The sequence below is a fragment of the Sorex fumeus genome, unplaced genomic scaffold, assembly GCF_029834395.1.
Source record: "Sorex fumeus unplaced genomic scaffold, SorFum_2.1 ptg000111l, whole genome shotgun sequence".
Classification (NCBI taxonomy): domain Eukaryota; kingdom Metazoa; phylum Chordata; class Mammalia; order Eulipotyphla; family Soricidae; genus Sorex; species Sorex fumeus.
Genome location: NW_026606168.1, coordinates 8,862,596 through 8,883,974, shown reverse-complemented (window position 1 = coordinate 8,883,974; position 21,379 = coordinate 8,862,596). Strand labels below are relative to the sequence as shown.

Below are 21,379 nucleotides of genomic sequence, written 5' to 3'. Positions count from 1 at the left end.
CTTCACAGCATAAGATTAGTGAAGGCGAAGTATTCTATTGACAGTCATTAGAGACCAGTTACTCAAAGCTCAAGTTTAAAGCATGTGATCGCAAACACTTGATCCAGGGAGCCAATAACTCAAAGGGCTAATCGCCAGGGTTTGCATGCAGAGTTCCATCAAGGGCCCCACTTGGAGAAACCCAAGCAATGCAGAGATGCCCTGAGCACCACAGGGTGTGGCCCCAAACACACACACACACACACACACACAGTCAATGCAATGAAACTATTAACGACAAACACAGAATTCGGTTCCCACGCCTGTTGAGTTTGCCTCTATTTCTGGCACGCTAATTAGCATGGACCTCACAAATCCTGCCATTAGCACGGGGTGAAAGATTACTTATCTGAGGTCAGGCAAAATGAGGGAGCGAGAGCGAGCAAGCAACCAAAAGTTCGCACGGGAGCTCCTCAGCTCTGGGAGATTCAACTTTTGGCACTTCTCAGGTGTGCCCAACGCCTAGTTCTGGGACAACAAACAGCACGCTCTGGGGACCCTGGGTGAGAAGCGCGGGCAGCCCGCCGAGGAGCACGCAGCACCCCCCGGAACAGTCCTAACGCTTTCACCGCGCCGATCATCACCTGCAAAAAAACTCCGTTCCTCTCTCTATTTTTTTCTCCAAAAAAAAGTTAAGAGGCCACTTGAGCCACGGGAAGAAACAGATCTCTACCCGAGGTGACGGTAACCCGCGGGAACTCCCACGAGAAGTTCTGAGGCGCTTCTCTGAGGAGCGGGGCTGCTGGGCGGCGGGGGGCGGGCGACCCTCCTCCCGCGCCTCCACGGCCGGTCCCCCCTCGGCGGCACCTACGGCCGCTTTCCAGCTCCCGCACCTCCCAGGCCTCTCCTGGGCTCGCTTTCGTTTCGGAGCAGGGCGGGAGCCCGCCGCCCCGCCGCCACGGAGCCGAGCGCCGAGGGCGGGCGCGTCCGCGGTCGGCGTTGCCCAACTCCTACCCCCGCGGAAAAGACGCGGGAAAGCGCGGCTCGCGGCCCGGCCAGCCCCGCCGCGCACATGGCCGGCCGCGGGCTCCCACAGCCCGTGGCGCGCAGGCGCCGGGCGAGCCGGGACTTGCGGTCGCCGAGCGCGGATCATTCCGCCGCTTTCCTTTGTGTGGCCGAAGGCCTCGAAGTGGCCTGTTTCGCGGCCCTCGGTCGAGAGGGAAAAGCAGAGGCGCCCCTCGCCACCCCTCGCCAGCGCCCCTCGGGACGGGGTTCGGGCCGCGGGCGGGACGGGGGGCTCCTCTGACGCGGGCGGAAAGGCCGGGGCGAGGGCCGGTCCGGGAGGAATGCTGGGAGCTTTGACTCACTCGCACACCATGTGTCCTTCCGCGCGCAGCACGGGGGACTTTTCGGTGGGGATTTTGGGCGCCGACCAGACGCGGCATTTTCGGAAAATAGCGCCCCGTGCTGCTGGAGCGCCGCGTGTGTAGCGGGGCCGCGTCCGCGCGTCCGGGTACGAGGCGCCTCGGGTCCCCGCACCACCTCCCGCCGCTTCCCCCGCCGCCGCTCCCGAAGCTTTTCCAGGTCAGTGCGGGTCTGTGTAGGGCCCTGTTACCACCGGATGTGGAAGTTGATCTCTTCGCTGGTAAAAAATAATTCCACTTCCCCCGGAACCCAGATCATCCCCGCGATTTCCTGTTTATTGCATTAAGGCGCCGGGTTTCCGGGGCTCCGGGCCCCGCTTAATTCCGCGGGGGTCGGCGGGGTGGGCCTGGGCGCCCGCTCCCGCCCGCGCCGCCGCCGCCGCGCTTTGTCCGCCGAGCCCCGCGCTCCCGGGGAGGGGCGGGCAGACATGGTGGCGGCCGGCCGCCGCCCCCTCCCCGGGCCCCGGCGCGCCGCCGCCGCCGCCGCCGCCGCCGCCGCCGCCGCCCGCCACCCGCCGCCCGCCGCCCGCCGGCCCCGCAGCGGGCGAGAAGCGGAGGCGGGCGCGGGGTGGCGGGGAGCAGCCGCCGCCGCCGCCGCCGCCCCGGGAGCCTCGGGCGTCCTTTGTCTGCGCGGCGCGGCCGGCTCGCCGGGGCCGGGAAGGAGCGGCCCGGAGCGCCGGGGGGCGGCCGGCCCGCACACACAGGGTTAACGGGAGAGCCCGGCCCGCGTGGGGGCTTCGGGCCGCGGGAGTCCCCAAGGGGGACGAAGCCTGTGGCTCCGGCTGCGCGGGGACCTGACTGCCTGGGGACCCGGCCTCAGGGCTCGCCGAGCACGACGTGGAGGAATTTTCTTTTTTTTGCCCGGGTCATAGCTGGCCGGGCACAGTTCTTTTTTTCCTTCTTTCTTTTTTCTATGGAGCGTGTTTTCGTGGAAGAAGCTCTCCTCCCGGGTGAAATGTGCCCGTGCGTGACCTCGGGGTGTGTGTGTGTGTGTGTGTGTTGGGGGGGGTGCACCGTGCACACGGAGCCCCAGGGGCAGGCGGCCCGGGCCTGCTGCGGGTGGCCCCCTTGCAGCTGTGTTTGCAGCCCCACATCGCTTCACTCCTCGGCGTCAGACCTGGTTGGACTGTGGCAAGGGGCAGAGACCGCAGAGCAGCGCCGGGGGCCGGGGGGCTCGGTAATGGGGACGGGTCCGTCCTCTCTCTCTGGACGCTGATTTGCCGTCTCCGCGCAGGCAAGTTTTGACTTTCTCCCGAGTGCAGTTTGAATCCGGAAGAGTGGGATGTCGTCCGGCAAACCGGGCCTTGGAAAGTTCTCTTGCCCTCCAGTTGTTTTTCGGTGCAGAAGTTGGTGGTTAGAAGTTTCTGCAGATAGATGACCTCGTGCTAGAGACCCACCCAGCTTGGTTGAAATGCCTTCGCACTGACATAAAGCGTCACAACTTCCACTTTTTTTTTCCCGCCCCCCCCCCCTCCCGGACTCGAGCTTTCAATTTAGGGAAACTAAGGGTTTGCCTCTTTTTTTTTTTTAACTGAAAAATGAAATATTTTTTCTGAAAGTTTTGTTTTTCTGAAGAATCCATTCCATGCTGTGACAGGCACGGTAATGCTTTTTCAAAAAGCATTTCTGCATGTCGTTCATATGTTTTTTTGTGAAAGATTCTTAAACCCAAGTTTGCATGCGGTCTGTTGTGCTCTTACACCACTGTAATCTCATAAAAACTTTGCGCATACTTTATTTTTTATCTTAAGCTATGAAGCGTCTCCCTAGTCTTAACATGCAAGCCAAGTTAGTATTACAGGAAAATATGTACAAGAGAACTTTTTCCCCCAGCGCTTTACTTTTTTTTTTTTTTCAGCTGGAGATTTAGATGTTTAAACCAAACCCTTGGTTCTGGAGACTGGAAAACTTGAAAAGATTTTTAAATGATTAAATTTAATTTTTAGCTCCACAGTTTATTTTTAATGATGGACACAAGTAAAACATGACTTCTGTGCTAGATGGTCTTTTGAAAACTAAGGAAATGTAACTTTTCTTGGACGATAGGACATTTTCAAAGCCTGGAGAGCCAGATAATCTAGAAAAGGAATTCAGCGGTATCTTTGGTGAAACAATACTTTTGCAATCCAAGTACATACCTTATGTCTTTAGAGTTAAATATTCTTTGTTTCTTTGACTCTTGGGTTTTCTGATTCGGGGGCCAGTTATGACTAGATCTGTGAAAATTTAAGGTCATACGTTGGTTTCATGCTTTTGTAGTGAACCTAAATTCATTTCCAGTTCTGTGAACTGTAGTCTGATTCTGTCCCTCTGGTTCTCTCCTGTTCAATCAACAGGAAGCATCTGGTCATTCTTCATGTAATTGTTAGAAAATGCCAGGTATATTTTTTGATGTTTGCTGTTCAGATGAAAATAAATGTTGGATCAGATCTTGGTTAATTTTACTTGACTTCGGTTTATTCATCCTATCTGCCCTTCTCTAAAATGCATCTGCCAGGGACCTCACCTCCCTTAGAATGGACTTTGGACATTGGGTATCTCATAAGCCAGAAATAGTAACAGGTAAAGCAAACAAGTCCTAAGAAACTGAAAAGTTACTAGTAAATTGAAAACACTAATTGAGGTATCATAATTTTAACAATAGCGTGTTATTTTATAGAGTAGCCCTACACCAGTCTCTCCCAGTGTTTCAAGTACATGAAATTCTGAATCATAAGTTCATTTTAAGGGTGCATTGTCACTTTACAACTATAGAGGAAAATTATGAGGGTCTCCTTTTTCACTTTGCAAACTTTGGAAAAACCTAGAAGTTCATAGCAAACTCATTTTAGCATTTTTTATTAGCCTCAATAGTTTTACAACTGGTAGTGTTCCTGTGGCACTAATGTTTATCTTTGAATTTTCCTGAAGATGTTTGCTCCGTCCTGCTTTCCTAAACCGTAAATCTATTAGCTTTAGGAATTGTGTGCTTTCTCACTGTTGACAGCAGCGTTCTGTACAGAGAACATGCATTGCTGTCATCAGCTTGTTAGTTTCGTGCGCTCTACTCTAGCTGCTGGAGCATCTTTAGGCTAAAAATGATGTTTAGAAAACTTAAGTCCACTGAAGGTAAATCCACAGGCAGGGTCCTAGTACATACAGAAATAGGAAGCTAAAACAGCCTTAGTTCTCTTTTAAGGGAATGGTTATATAGGTTGGCAGTTACGATCCATGATGCTAATGCACAAATAGAGCATGTGGAAAATGACTTGATCATTTTAACTAAGGGTACATTTAGCATGAACCAACACTCTTGTATAATACAAGGTAAACATCATTTCAGGTAGGTAGGATCACTTATAGAAAAAGCAAGCTGTTATGTCCCACTTTACTTTGCACTGATTAATACCCTTAGGTATTAATGTCTGTTTCAGAGGTAGCATATTATAAATGGGATCTTGAATTATTTCTCAGCATTTTTGTTTTTAAGGGTTCGGGGAATAGAAGCAGATCTCATGCATACAAGGCATGCAATTTACCACTGACCCACATCCCTGGCCCCTTTTCTCAACTTTTTTTACCCAAATCACCTGAGCGCTGATTGGAAAAGGCCTGGGAATGTGACTCAGTGGTAAAGCACACGTGAGTGCTTGGTTCAACCCCTGGTGCATATGCCTGTGGCACGCACACCACAGAAGCAGGCACACATTTCACCTTTGTTAAAGAGAAATGAGTACTGAGTGAAACAAACATTAGGAGGGCTTTAAAACAAGCTGTGACTTGGCAGACTCCAGTGCTTAAAATGGGGTGTGCTTCCTGACTTGAAAATTCCCTTTTAAGGGCATTTATCCTGATAAGATAAAGATGTATGCAAAGATTAGCTGTGGGCACACTGTTGGTAATAAAAGCTTTGTATTAACACACCTGACCGCCCCTGATCATATGTACATGATGTCTCCATTTTTCAGAAGAGAAAACAGAGTCAGGGAGGAAAGATGTCAGCTTGCCCGACGTGGCAGTTATTTTGATAGAGCCAGGACTTGGAACCTCCAGAGCCCTGACATGATGCTTGTTCACTGTGCTGTGTGAAACTGTAAACAACCAAAATATTTCCTTGCTGTTAGTGTAGATGCATCCCTATAGTGGGGCATTGACAGACCATTAGAAAGGTGTTAAAGTAAGAATAAAAAGGCAAGGGAAAATGTTTTGATACATGTTTAGTGAAAGAAGTAGATGTTAGAATAAAATTTCAGGGCTGGGTAGAGTAAGAGTAGAGAGTTGAAGCCTATGCCTTGTGTGTGGCTGCAGCCCTGACAGTGGTTTCAATCTGGTGCCACGTAGGGCCCCCAAGTACTGCCACGTGTGGATGTTTCCCCCATTCCCAGTTACTATTTTGGTTTGAAATAAAACGTCTTCATCCTGGGAGATAATTCATGTATTTTGTGTTTACCAGGCTCAATTCAAACCCCAGCACCACAAGGCCTTGCCCTTTTTATCACCCCCCCCCCCCCCCCCCCAAAAAAAAACCCCTGCACTACTGGGTATATAAAGTCCAGCCCTGGAGGCTCCCACACACCCTAATGATGCAGCCCAGCTCAACATCCTCTAGCCCCGGAATGAAACAGCTACCTGGGTGGCCAGACCAGGAGTAGCCTAGACCCCTCTGAGCAGTGCTTGGGGGCACCCCCAGAAAGGAATATGGCATCTGGAAGATAATATGCCTAATTGTTAGTTGGTTCCTTCTGAGTATAGTTTTATGGGCGATTTTCTCTTTTGCTTAAAGTTTCCAATTTCTACGATGATCATATATCTTGTAATGAAAAAGATAAGATGTATTTTAGTTAAAATATTAAACATTAGCATAAGGCAAGGAATTTGGATTTTATGTCATGTAGTTTATGCACATGTTCCTAGACATTGCATGTACATGAGGTTTTTTTCCCATCATGAACAACTTTAAACCTTACGTGGGAATTTAAAGTGCAAAAAGTGTGTTTTTTTGGTTTGTTTTTTTTTGCCACACTTGGTAGTGCTCAGGGCTTACTCATGGTTCTGCACTCAGGTATCACTCTTGGCAGGTTGGGGCAGCCATAAGGGGTGCAAGGGATTGAACCGAGGTTGGCTGTGTACAAGGTAAGCACCCTACCACTGTACTTTCTTCGGCCCCAGTGTTTTTTATTAAACTTTAAAAAAAAAATTCTTTTTGTAGGCTGTGAAGGAAATGAGTAGAGAAATATCTATGGCTTCTACCCAGTTGTGTTTTACTGTCCCAAAGTTGAAGTACAGAACTGGGAAGCAGCCCTGACCTAGGCTCAAGTAACACTTTGATTTGTTTAATGTTTCATATTTTTTTAAAGTTTGATTCCTTCGTAGTTTTTGGTTTTGTGGTGCTGGGAATCGAACCGATGGTTTCACGTGTGAAGGCGAGTGCTCTACTGCTGAGTCCTATTCCTGGACCTACTTCCTGTTGCTAATTCAGTGGAAAAAAATACCGCTCCTACTCCACAAAAAAAAAATCATTTTTTATTTTGCTTTTCTATGTGTCATATTTTAAATGTGCTTACCCTAGCTTAGTCACTCGTTAACTATGTGACATTGTATAGTTTACTTAGTATACTGTGCCTCAGTTTTTTCCTTTGTAAACTGAGGATAATTGCATTACCTTGGTGGTTAGGAGAATTGAATGAGTTACACCATATAAAGTGATCAGAAAAATGTCTGTATAATTGCCTAGTAAATATTAACAATTGTTACAGGTTATATCTCACTATTCAAAACCTTTGGTGTCTTCAGAGGTTTTGGATTAGTTTTCTTTTTTTTCTTCTTCTTTTATTGCATTTAGATACAGACTTCTCATGCTTGAGGCCCTGGGTTTAATCCCTGGCAACCCAAAAAGTGGTAAAAATAATGTTATTTAACCTTTCACTAGTCCAATAAAGTCTTCAAGTACGGTACTAATTTTATAGCAAAGTGTATTAATGTTTATACTAAATGGGATAACTAAAGGCTAAGTGGCTTCATGCCAGTTCAGGAAAAGTTTTACCGCTTAATAAATTATTTTGGGTTTCACAGCCTTTGTGGATTTTGGAGTTTAGTAGCACTGTAGCTGTTCTCCCATTGTTCTCCCATTGTTCATCGATTTGCTTGAGCGGGCACCAGTAACATCTGACAACAAATTGTGAGACTTGTTATTACTGTTTTTGGCATATCCAGTAGGTCATGGGGAGCTTGCCAGGCTTTGCCTTACAGGTGAGATACTCTCTGTAGCTTGCTGGGCTCCCCTGGAGGGGCGGAGGAATCGAACCCAGGTCATCTGCTTGCAAGGTAAACGCCCCACCTGCTGTGCTATAGCTCCAGTACGGAGTTTAGTAATATATAGAATATTCACTCAGTTATGAGTTCTCTCTTGGAGAACAGTGCTAGGGGCCACTAGGGACCACTGAGTGGAACTTAGGGAGACCACGAATGCAGGGAGTCATACTTGGACCTCTTGCAAGTGGAGAGGCAAGAGATCCGGGACTTTTAAAAATAAGGGCATTAAGCTCATTCATGAGGGCTATCCTATCCTATTCATGAGGTCTTCTTATCACTCCCCAGACATCCCACCTTCTCACTTTGGCATTCAGAGTTCAACATATGCTCTGGGTGTTTGGGAACCATAATAACATTTAGACAATAAATACATAGTTTATAAACTACAGTGGGGTTGGGTGTTTGCCTTGCACGTGGCTGACCTGGGTTCGATCCCCAGCATCCCATATGGTTTCCGGAGTATCACCAGGATTGATTGCTGAGTGCAGAGTCAGGAATAACTCCTGAGCATCGCTAGGTGTGGTACAAAAACAAAAAAGATATGGTGGCCACTATAAGTTAATAGTGAACAATTGCTACTTTATGGCAAACAATCACATATTTTTCTTTTATGCCTTCCTTTCTCAAAAGTTGTCTTTGACTTACAATCTTTATTAGCTGGAGGGGGGGGGGACTATGCATGTGTACCATTAAAAAAAACCAAAACACAAAACCCCAAAACTACAGGACTGGGGGTGTGGCTCAGCATTAGAGTATATGCCTTACATGTGTGTCATCCTGGGTTGGATTCCTGACACTGTAAGGGGCTGGGGGGGCAGGCAGGGGTAACGAAAGCAACTCTCTAACTTTATAGAACAAGTTTCAAATCTTTCATCTTACTTTTTGTAAACATATAAGGAAGTTTTGAAAACAAGGGTTTTATTTTTTCTTTAAACTTAAGCTTATTTTACTTTTCTAGGGAATCCTACTGCTATACTTAGCTTTTCATTCTTACATTTAAGTATAAACAGATTTCTGTATTTTGGGAGAAAAGCTTTTCATTTAGATTACCCTTTGTTGCTACTTTTTTTTCAGCTACTGTTCTTTCTACCTTGTTTAATATTTCAAAATGTTTAAAACTTGGGGCCTGGAGAGATAGTTGGGTGCTTGTCTTCCATTTGGCTAATCTTGGTTTGATTCCTAGCATCCCATATGGTTCCTTGAACACTGACAGGAGTAATTCTATGCAGAATTACAAAGTGCAGAACCAAGAGTAACCCCCTGAGCACCACTAGGTGTTGTCCACAAACAAAACAAAACAATTTTATAGCCTGTTAGAATTACCTCCCCCAGCTTTTATATATGTGTGTACGTGTGTGTGTGTGTATATCCCTCCAGCAGTGCTGAGAGCCAGCAGGGCTATACCCACGGGTGCTGAGGAGATCATATGGTGCTGGGGATCCAACTGGTGCCCTGTACATCACAAGCATGTGCTCCAGCCCTTTGAGAGAGCTCCTTGCTCCCTCCACCTAAAGTAAAAAAAAGTAAAGGCCCTCCCGTTGATCGTCGATTTGCTCGAGCGGGCCCAGTAACGTCTCCATTGGAGACTTTGTTGTTACTGTGTCTGGCATATCGAATACGTCACGGGGAGCTTGCCAGGCTCTGCCATGCGGGCGAGATACTCTCAGTAGCTTGCCGGGCTCTCCGAGAGGGGCGGAGGAATCGAACTCGGGTCGGCCATGTTGGCTGCGTGCAAGGCAGACGCCCTGCCCGCTGTGCTATTGCTCCAGCCCCCCTCCACCTAGACTGCTTAATATTCATCTTTGCTTTTCCACCATGTTCTCATGCCTTTCTAACTGCTTTTTGGTTTCGTGGTTCCCTTTCCACTGACATTACTCCTTGCGGTCCTTTCTCTTCTTGTTTTTGTCTTCTCAACTAGATATTTTATATGCATTTAATTCCTAAGTGTGTACTCCAGGTTGTATCTTCCAATTGTTTACCCATTGGGAGACTCAATTCTGGCAGGACACGGGACCGTATGGGGAGCTGAGAATAAAACCTGGGTCGGCCTTGTGTAAGGCAAATGCCCTACCCCTATACTATTTCTCTGGCTCAAATATTGTTTGTGTGTGTGTGTTTAAATAAATTATATTTTAGTGAAGCAAAGGGCTGGAGCGATAGCACAGCGGGTAGGCCGTTCGCCTTACACGCGGCCAACATGGCCGACCCGAGTTCGATTCCTCCGCCCCTCTCGGAGAGCCCGGCAAGCTACCGAGAGTATTCGATATGCCAGACACAGTAACAACAAAGTCTCCAATGGAGGCGTTACTGGGCCCGCTCGAGCAAATCGACGATCAACGGGAGGGCCTTTACCTTTACCTTTACCTTAGTGAAGCAAGATTTTAATGAAACAAGATAGCTTTTATTGAGTAAAACTTGCTTAGAAATATGATGGTGGGGGCAGGGGGAGAGAGAACTACTTGGGCTTCTGTAGATTAGAAAAAGCAAAGAGATACAAAGACAAGCAAGCGAGATATGTGTTCAAGAGAAAACATGGGCTCGAAGAGTCTAGAATAATTTTTCTAAATTTTTTTTTAAATCTCAGTGCTACTAAATTCTGATCTCGTGCTGTTGCTCTTTGAACTCTTCACTGTGCCAAGCAAAGTGAGTTGCACTTGTGCTGGATAAATATTTGAATAGAGTACCGTTTTCTCAAATGTTGAATGACTCTCGGTTGTGTGTAGGATAAAGCACAAAGTCTACTTTCTGGCTGTAAATGTTTTTTTTCATATTACATTCTGCCTCTGATCCTTTTTTTTTTTTTTTTTGGGTGTCAGGATGCTTCTTTAATCTTACTCTTTAACATTATCAAGCAACTATTTCCTCTTTAATATACCACGCACAGGCACAACTCCACGTGTTCTTCCTTTTCCTTTTCCTTGCCTGTCAAAGGTCATTCAGAGATGTTTGTCTTCTGAGAGACTCTGTTCTAGTCTCTGATTTAAAGTAATGCACCTAACAGAAGATGACATCTCTGTGTTTTTGGAGTTGACATTGTTAGGAGTGAGATTGGAGCAGGGGCAGAGTTCGTGGTAATGAAATGTCAGTTCAATGAAAAGAAATAACAGTAGGTATTAGAAGTGTCAGAGTGGAAACATAAATGGCCAATATCATTTGATAAGATATACTAGCTCAGCAATTTGAGAGCTACAGATTAAAGCAAAAATGTTTTTGATGCTGGGAACCAAATTCGGGATCTCACATGCACTCTACCACTGAGCTACACCAGTAGCAGAAAATATCTTTTTACCCCTCAAACCCTTCACATGTTTATAGAGGTTGGTCCTATTAAGATTGATTATTGTTTACAATAATCTATGCTGTTTCTTTAGAAATAAAAAATAAAAACTTGTTGGGAGCATATTGGCATAGCCAATTTGGGGAGTATGAATTGTGAGATGATAATATAGTATTTAAAACAATGTTAATGTTTTATAGTAAGGTGTAACGTTGTGGAGAAAAGCTGTAATTTCATGGAGAAAAGAAGTCACAATACGTTAGATACTGCCTGAAACAAACTCGTGCTGTATGATTTGGGTTTAAAACTTTTTTGATCAAGTTGTATTTCAGAATCTGGTTTATGAGGCCCTTATTTATCTATATAATTGTCTACGTGGTTGTAGTGTCAGAAACAATAAAAGAGGAGCACAGATAAAGCACTCCCATGCCAGGACTCGCAAGTGAATTCAGTAGTCCTTTTCTGGATTTATGTTAATGAAGATTTGGGCGTGGAACAGCAACAGTAAGAGCTGTTAAGGAATTCTTGCTTGAGCTTTAAACTTTAAGCATTTTATATCTGAAGAGAAGGAATTTTTTTCCTGGGAACATTTTCTTAAAATGCTTTAAAATTGCAAATAATATTATGTATAGAGATAATTAGTCTTTATTTTTGTGACACCCAGCGTGGCTCAAGGGTTACTCCTGGCTCTACACTCAGGAATTGGCCCTGGAGGTGCTTGGGGTACCATGTGGGATGCTAGGGATCGAACCTGGTTTAGTCGAGTGCAAGGCAAACACCCTGCTCGCTGTGCGATTGCTCCCGCCTCAATTAGAAACAGTTGTTTAGGTGCATGTGCTGCTTGAACCTGTGTGCTGCTTGTGCCCACATGGCTGAGCACTTGTGGTACCCTCATCTCTCCTCTTGAGATGTGTACTTTCATGTTTCCGTATCTTATGCTGGGATGTGTTTAGGGGCTCCCTCTGCTTTTGGAGAAGCCTGTGTTCTCTCTTGGGCATGTTACTCACTCACTTTCTTTCCCCTTCCTAAAAACCTCCAAATAAAATCTGTTTTTGCTTCAAAAAGGGAGGGGGGCGTTGCTTAAATGAAGGTGAAGCTGTTGTGTTATCTCCCACCTATATTTTATCAGCTTTTATCTTTCTCAGATCTGCAGTCCTGTACAAGTATAGAAATGAACTTTGATTCATTTGATTCAGGGAATCTCCATCTGGGGATTTTTCCATGAGCAAACATTCAGCTGTATCTAGAGACACTTATTGGGAGGGCACTTGCAGCAGTGTTCAGGCCAGATGGTGCATGGGGGCGGGAGGCTGGGCCTTGAGGCTACATCTGACAGTGGTGCTGGTGGTGGGAGGCCGTGAGTGCCGGGAATCAAAGCAGGGTCTCCACTTGCAAGGAAAGCATTCTACCACTTGAGCCACATTCCTGGCTGAGATTTGTTTAAATCATAAATTGGATAAGAGATATCGGACTTACACATACTGGGTAGCATCCACAGCCAGTGCTGCCTATGCTACAATCCACAGGATAATTATCCGCAGCAGAGCTCGGGAGCCCAAGAGGGCAGTAAGGAAAATCAGCCTTTGGCCAGAGTGCTAATACTAGTAGGGCGCCTGCCTTGCACGCGCCTGACCTGGGTTCAATCACTGACATCCCGTGTGGTCCCCCAATCAAAACCAGAGTGATTACTGGATGCAGAGCCAGGAGAAACCCCCTGAGGAGTGCAGGGTGTCCCCAAACACAGAAAATCAGCCAAGTTTGATTAACTGAATACTGTATATGAGTACAAGGTTACTTATGGCTGTGCCTGACACTAAAAATTTTTGCCTCTTCCTCTAGGAAACCTGAAATCTAGCTATAACATGTCACATTAAAATGTGGTCCAGTTCTTTTTTTCCCTAGCCTTCCCCTATCCTTAGTGGTCCGACTCTTAACCCTCCTATTCCACTGTCCCATCTTTACTTCAGTAATTTTTTCTTTCACCAAGTTGTCCAGGCCCAACCCAGAACATCCTCTTTGACTTCTTATCTGTATACTGACATCTACAGCACTAAAAATCTTGACTATTTAGCCTTGTTTTGAAGCATTCAGTCCATATGGAGTGGACCAGATTATTTAGGTCAATCTTCTTTTAAAACATATTAAAATATCCAGATTAGCTATGTGGAATGTTACCAAGAAAGCTTTGAAGAATTGGGAAGATAGGACAACCTGGTAAGTCACATTCTGGAAGAACGATAGAGATAAATAAGAGAGGTTAACAAACCATGTAGAGAACTGAAACTACTTTTGTCCAGAATATGTTTGCAGCTATTAATAAATTTGAATTTGTCAGCGTTGTGTAGCAATATGAACAGAAGAGACCCAGGGCCGGAGAGATAGTATAGTGGATAAGACAGTTGTCTTGCACGTGGCTGACCCTGTTCCATCTTTGGCGCTGCATATGGCCCCTAGTACTGTCAGGAGTGATCCCTCACTGTGGGGTGATGCCTGCATGCAGAGCGAAGGGAGTAAGTCTTGAGCATCAATGAATTATCACCCCCAAATCAAGAATGAAACTGAACTGAAATCAATACTCAGATTCCAATCAAGCCTTGAAATCAAGACCCTATCCAAATAGGTTGTGTAAAGAGATTCTTCTTGATTGGGCTTGTGCCCTGTTTGTTTCTGAATCAGAGCTATCTTCCACTCCTTTCCAGACTACCTCCTAGTCAAGTATTTAGCAGGATGTCAGGACAAGTTGTTTTTGCTTTGAGCAGAGCCAAGGGAAAGGGAAAGGAAACAAATGTTGCTTCAAAGTTATGACCATACATAGACTTTGTGTGGGAATAAAATAAAGGAGTTTTTCGGTGGAGTGAGGTGGGGTATTGTGGTAGGCAACACTTGGCTGTGCTAAGGGGTTAGTTCTGGTTTTGTGTTCAGGCAACATTTCTGGCGATGCTTAGGGGATCGTATGTGGTGCCAGGGATTGAACTGGGGTTGACCGCATACAAGGCAAACACTTTAACCTCCTGTACTGTCTTTCTGGCCCTGATGAGGGACTCGTAAGCCACAACTTTAGGTTAGGATAGATTGGTAATGTAATCAGGTGCTTGCTAAAAGTACATATAGCACTGTCCTCCCGTTGTTCATCGATTTGCTGGAGCGGGCCCAGTAACGTCTCTGTTGTGAGACTTGTTGTTACTGTGTTTGGCATATCGAATATGTCACGGGGAGCTTGCCAGGCTCTGCCATGCGGGAGAGATACTCTCAGTAGCTTGCCGGTCCCTCCGAGAGGAGCAGAGGAGTCGAACTCAGTAAACAAACATTTCTTGGAGAAATGCTGCTTCGTTTTAAGCCTCCCTACAAATAATCTTTAGGATTGCGATCAGCACATTTGGAGGTAAGCTGCAATACAGTGAGACAAGGAAAGATGAGCAGGAGTGAGCAGAATGGCAGATGGAAGAAGAAAAATTCCATAGGCTCCATGTATTAGAATTAGAGGAGACACAACTCAAACAACCACACTTTCTGTATTCATAGAAATAAACTTGAGACATGGCATGGGAAGCCTTGGAAGGATAGTGGGGTCTGGGGCCAAACTTGGGGGGCCATACTTGGAGTGTGCTTGGCTCAGTACTCGCTAGCGACCCCTTGTGGTGCTTTGTGAACCATGTATGGTGCTGGAGATTCAAAGCAGGTTAGTGGCCACTACAGCTGCATGCAAGACAATGCTTTAACCCCTGTACTATCTCTCTGGCCTAAAACTTTTTAAAATCTAGCATTATAAGGCTGAGTATGTGATAAGGTGCTTGTGTTGCGTGTGTGAGCCCGTGGGTTCAATCCCCAGCACCACAAACAAAATGGAATAAAAGTGGTACTGTTTCAGGTAGGTAATTCAGAAGGCTCACACTATCCCTCCCAGATTCCTTAGCACTGCGCCAGCAGTAATTCTGAGCACCACTTGGTGTGATACTCCCCATCCCCCATGCCCCATGTGATACTATAGGTTTGAAAAAAATACACCTGATTGAAATAAAATTAACTATAGTTAATTTTATAGTTGTTTCAGATTCGATATACCAGAGAAGTTATTTGGCTGGAATACAGATTTGAAAAAAATATAGGAAGTAGAAAGAAAAAGAGGGAACATACATAAGGAGTAAGAAAGGATAGGCTGAGGTCTTAATTATAATTTTAGAGTAGAAAGAAAATGGCATTTAAAGAGATGATGATGGGCATTATCCAGTCATTGGAAGCTATCAATTGATGACTCAGTAATTAAATGAATCTAAATTAGGGTGATATTAAATCCAATCAGACATATAATGAAATTACATAAAGAATGACATAGAGAAAAAGAACCTCAAAAGTAGCCAGAGGAAAAGGACTAGAGTCTTAAGCAGAGCCAGAAGAAAACAAACAACTTCTCAAAGAGCAAGAATGAGAGTCAGAAGATAGTGATGTGTGTACTGTGAAATGAAATCCCTCCCAACCTATAATTTCATACCCAGTGATACCTTTTTGTTATATCAACGTCTGTGCCATTGAAATATTTTAAAAATAAATGTGGTGACAGATTTTAAGCAAAAACATTATCAACGATATGTTCTCTATTGTGATTTATTCCTTTTCCTCCTTCCCAAATACAGAACTCCCTTTAATAGAACCTAAAGGGAATAAGCAAAAAGAGGGAAGAGAGAGACAGACAGACACCAGCACTATTCACTGTTTTGAGATGGAAACATTGTTTCTGTGGTGGAAATATGTACCTGTGCTGTCCAATATTTTAGCCACAACTACAGTTGTTCAGAACTAGAAGTTTCATTAGGGTGATCAGGGAACTGAGTTTTAAAAAGTATTACTGTGATATACAATAGATTGCTATTGCATATTCAGGAGTACAGTATTGCTACACCACAACAACAACGAGTGTCACATCTTTCTACCACTGTCCCTAGGCCCCCTTTGACAAGCCCCACTCTCACTTGGTGAAGCCATGGATACTGAGTTTTTAGTTAAACTGAAATTTTAGTAATTTCATTAGCCATGTAATACAGTGCAGCTCTAAAAGTTATACTTTTTTTTTTTTTGGGTAACACCTGGCGATGCAAGGGGTTACTCCTGGCGGTGCTCAGGGGACCATATGGGATGCTGGGAATTGAACCCGGGTTGGCCACGTGCAAGGCAAACGCCCTACCTGCTGTGCTATCTCTCCAACCCCTCTAAAGGTTATACTTTAAACAGAGTGAAATCAATTCCACATGTCAAGAATGAAATGTAAGGACTAAAAGTAAAATGGTATATGCTTAGAAAATATAAACAAATATTTAGTAGCATAAAAATACCTAATGGATTAACAGAAGGTTGACAAATCCTAGTTCTGAGACCTGAATGTTATGTGGGGAAATAATTTTGGGAAAGAGGTTCCCCAAAACCTAGGGCCTCACCCATGTAAGGCATGCACTCCGCTGAAATACATCACTGGACCCTAGGGCAGAATGGGGATTTGGTGGTGGGGGTGGGGGGGTGGGCGATGATTCAAAGGGGCAAAGCACATGTTTTGCTGCAGAGCCTCCAAGTCTGACCCCAGTACTGCATGATCCTCCGAGCACCACCAGGCGTGGCTCTCACCGCTGGGCACCAGCAGCACTGTATTACCTGAGCACCAGACCTTCAAGCCCATCCAGCCATGCTGCTTATCTTGGAGTGGAACTATCCCAGCCCTCCCCACCCCAAGCTTCACAAGGGAAAGTTTAAAGATATAAAGGAAAGGAGTATTATGTTTGTTTTTTTGCTTTTTGGGCCATGCCCAGCAATGCTCAGGAGTTACTCCTGGCTCTGCACTCAGGAATTACACCTGGACCATATGGGATGCCAGGGATCGAATCCAGGTCAGCCGTGTGCATGGCAAACGCCCTACCCACTGTGCTATTGCTCTGGCCCCAGGAAAGGAGTATTATGAACCCCATGTACTCATTACCTTCGAAAACAACCTTAATCTCATTTCATATATATATACACACACATATATATATATATATAAAATCTTCCCAAGTATTTTAAAGCAAGTCCCAACTGTTGTTTGGTTTACCTTCTATGGAAAATAGTATGAAGACATCTCAAAATTTAAAAATTGACACAGTGATTCCACTTCTTGCTATCAAAACCAAGAACTCCAAAACATTATTTTGAAAAGATGAATGCACGCCTGTGATCTTTGTCGTGCTATTCACAATAGGAAATATCTGGAAACAGCTGAAGTGCCCAACAACAGACGAGTGAATAAAGATACTGAGATAGACACAGTGGACTTCTACTAAGCTGTAAGGAAAAGTGAAATCTTGCCTTTTTGTGGCAACTTGGATGGCACCAGATGATGTTTTGTTAAACGAATTAAGTCAGCAAGAAGCTTAATTGCCAGATGATCTCTTGTTGTATATAAAGAAACAAAGGGAATGGACATGGCAAATTGAAGAAAGCCTTGGACTCGACAACAGAACTAAAATTTCGGGTTTTTGATAGGGAGAGGGAGTGGGAAGGGATGGGGAGCTGGACTCTACCAGGACCACGGGGTGATGTTTTGGCCTTTTGCTTGTGATTGGGGCTGTGGGTGACTTTGTACATCTAAAGCTCTTGTGAAAAATAAGGTTTTCAGATTGCCACTGCAATTTTTTTTTTTTCTTTTTGGGTCTCACCCAGTGATGCATGGGGGTTATTCCTGGCTCTGCACTTAGAAATTCCTTCTGGCGGTGCTTGGGCGACCATATGATATGCTCGGAATTGAACCCGGGTCGGCTGCATGCAAGGCAAACACCCTACCCGCTGTGCTATCACTCCAGCCCCCTGATTTTTTTTTTTAAACAGTAATTCTGGGTTTTTAAGTAATCATATACACAAACACATGTACACCCTTCAACCAAGTTAGTGTTATTGATGAAAGAACAAAATGAAATAGAACAAGATATTTGCACACCAGTACCTGTTTGGTGATTTACATAGGTAATCTCTCATAAACCTTAGGGCAGTCCTATAAGATATATGTCATAGTAATGCTTTTCAATGGGTAATTATTACTTTTCTGTAGACTTGTGACATTTGGACTCAGATGTTTTTTCTCAAGTGTGATATTTTGCTCGAAGTCTACAACTGTACCTCATGGTGTCTCACTAATGAAAATTAAAAAAAATAAGTGTGATATTCTATGTACTCTACCACGTTGGTATCCTAGTGTGGCTTATGTAATGCATATTTCAGTATATAAGGAGCAGCTGGACCCTTTCCAAAATAGGCATAAAATAAGTATACAGATTGGACAAACTAAACCATTTTTTCAACACTAACAAGATTTTGAAACAAAAATTCCAAGTGTTTAGTCCATAAAAAATATTTTTCTCTTAAAAAGTAGGTATTACCATATCCAGAAAAAAGGGCTAGTATAACTTTAGAAGATTATTAGGAAAGTTTAATTTTATAGCAAAATTGAAGGGAAAAAGCATTATTTTCCCCATGCACTAGCTTCCTTTGTACATGCTTAACTTCCTGTTATTAATATTGTTACAGTTGATAAAGTTACATTGACATGCTCCCCCAAATATACATACATAGTCACCAAAAAAATGTAGTTTACATTTTGATTCATTCTTGGTCTTTCATATGTTGAGTTTGGACAAATATATAAAGATACAGCTGCATCATTATGGTATCATATGGAATAATTTTTCTAAAAAATTATAAAACGTTCACACTTCTTCTGATTGAAAGCCAAGCAACCCACACATTGCATTTGGTTAGGTATTGCTTAGGTCTTACAAAAACTGCAAGTTCTTTGGGGACAGTGAATTAAAGATTCTACTCAATTTGAGATTCCAACACATCATAAAATTTCTAGAAGAAACAAATAGGATATAGCCTCTAAATTAATAGGGGGAGTAGAATGATAGTTAATTAAAAACTCAAGAAAGAACCTAAATAGGGGGTATATGGAAAGCACATAGTAAGACTAGATTTAAATCTGCATATGTAACAAAGGAAAAAGTAATCAGCTCTGTTATTATCCTGTTTAAGACACCATCAGCTTTTGTCTGAAATATTTTCCAATTGGTGTTCCAATTCTTGCCCCTTTTTATATGTTACCCATATTAATGTCATTTCAAAAAATATAAGTCGTGTACATAAAGAGTCTAGGTAACTGCCTTGCACATGACCAATTCTAGATAGCTCTTTGGTGCCTCATAATGGTTTCTTGAGCCCCATCAGACGTGATTCTTGAGCACTGAGCCAGGGAGTAGCCCTAAGTACAGCAGGTTTTGGCCCCTAACTAATCTCTGTAAACCGTGCCATGGCACTCTTCTGTTTAGAACATCCCAGCAGCTGCTAATAAACACAACGAAGTTTACACTATTGCTTTTGCGAGCCTACATAAAAAACAGCTCATTCATCTCTCTGTGATTATTTTTCAAGTTTTCTTGTACTTGGTGTCCCCCCCATATCCCTGGATTGTAATGAAGACTGAAAAGTTTTCTGAGTACTAGAAACTTATCTTTGGTGAATTTAAGCAAAAAAGGAATTTATTTCAGGAAGAAAGTACTGTTGTACTCTGCTGCTACTTTTAGCAGAATGAATAAGAAGTGTGCCTCCTACTTTGTGTGTTTTTGTTTGTGTGTGTGTGTTTGAGCACACATCCGTTGGAGTAGTGGTGATTTAGTAGTGCAGTAGCTGCAAGGGAAACTGGAAAGTCAGATCTTTTCACTTCGGAAGTTAATTTAAGTTTGTTTTCTTTCAAGATTCATAGAGCAGTATTTTTCTTCTTTTTTCTTTTTTGCTTTTTGGGTCACACCCAGCAATGCTCAGGGGTTACTCCTGGCACATGCACTCAGGGGTTGCTCCTGGCGGTGCTCAGGGGACCATATGGGATGCTGGGAATCGAACCTGTGTCAGCCATGTTGACTGCATGCAAGGCAAATGCCCTACCCGCTGTGCTATCGCTTCAGCCCCAGAGCAGTATTTTTCAACTGGAAGAAGTATGACTTCCTGTGAGCATCCAAGATATTCCAAAGGTTCCATAGGTGAAACAGCCCTCGTCCAGAGACGCCCAACTGAGTACCATAATGGATTAGTGCCCTACAGAAATGTCTCTGGAACCCAATCATTTTCAGTCTAGGATTCCAGAAGCGAGTGGTTGCGGCACCCAAGATATTCAGTATGAGCAATAGACAATAAACGATCGAGCATCTGCCCCTGGCAGGCAGGCTTGAATGGTGGTGGGAAAATTCAAGCAAAACATAGTGTCCAAAAGTAGAGAGAGAGAGAGTTGGGGAAATTGCCTGCCGTGGAGGCAGGGTGAGGACTGGGATGGGGGGTAGCTTATACTGGGGACACTGGAGGTGGAAAGTGTGCACTGTTGGAGGGATGGGTGTTCGATCATTGTATGGCTGAATCTTGAACATGAAAGCTTTGTAACTGTATCTCATGGCGATTCAATTTAAAAAAATGTGGAGTTCATGCCCAGTTCAATCAGCTTAATCAATGGCTGAATAAATAGCAGTACTCCTACATTAAAAAAAAGATTCTATAGGTGAAAATTGCATAAATGGTGGGGAGGGGTCCACAGCATAAGACTGGGGATCCCAATTTGTAGTATAGGGGGTACAAAGGGAGGAAAACAGGATGGGAAGGGTACCATGTTTGGAAAATGGTTGAGAAACACCAATATGGGGGATAATTCTGTAGGCATATGTGAAGGTGCTTATTAGTCAAGAGTGACATATTCATTAGGTGATTTTTCTCTGGAATCCTTCCTTTGTTCTTTCCTTTATCTTTCTACTCATGTTGTTTTCTCAAGAGTCTTTCTCAAGGAGCCTAGAGACAGTGTAGGAGGTAAGACACTTGTATGCATGAATGTATGACCTGGTTTTCTATCCATGGCACCACATATGTTCTTCCAACACCAAGTATCACTCCTAAATATAAAGCCAGAAATATCCCCCTGAGGACCTAAGGCCTGAAAACCCTCTCCTATCCCAACATGCCAAGAAATGAGCCTGAAAATGAGAAAAATCTCTGAAGAATTTTTCAGAACTGTGAGTGGAAAAAAAGCAAAGTATGTAACAGGATATGTATCTTATTCTTTTGATGTAAGAAGTATATGGGAGTAAGAATCTCCATGCTTATTTGTTTATATCGCCCCCTCAACATCCCCCCCCCCGCCCCCAGCTAAAAAGAGAGACCAGAAAACAATAAAATTATTGTCCTGTCATGGGGGGAGGATAGAAATGGTATGAAGAGAACTGGGATGGAAAGTGAGATTTCTAACTGTTTAACTCAGTTTTGACTTTTAAATTATGTATCTTACACATCCAGAAATTATAATCAAATGAAAGTTTTAAAAAATCCTTACAGTTGTAAACATGTGAATAAATAACCTATG

General features: G+C 44.1%; 1 protein-coding gene across 7 annotated transcripts in view; it reads left to right on the top strand.

The window, feature by feature from the left end:
- The first annotated feature begins 933 nt into the window (after positions 1–933).
- GABPB1 (GA binding protein transcription factor subunit beta 1) overlaps positions 934–21,379 on the top strand; it is a 59,253-nt gene continuing 38,807 nt past the window's right edge. For 3 of the 7 annotated variants that reach the window (XM_056135393.1, XM_056135392.1, XM_056135387.1), the window contains exon 1: positions 1,606–1,624. The gene's annotated coding sequence lies outside the window, so the exon portion shown is untranslated. Of the gene's footprint in view, positions 1,564–1,604; positions 1,625–2,578; positions 2,638–21,379 lie in introns of those variants that run through there. The other 4 variants (XM_056135389.1, XM_056135394.1, XM_056135388.1 and 1 more) reach the window with 4 other exon arrangements.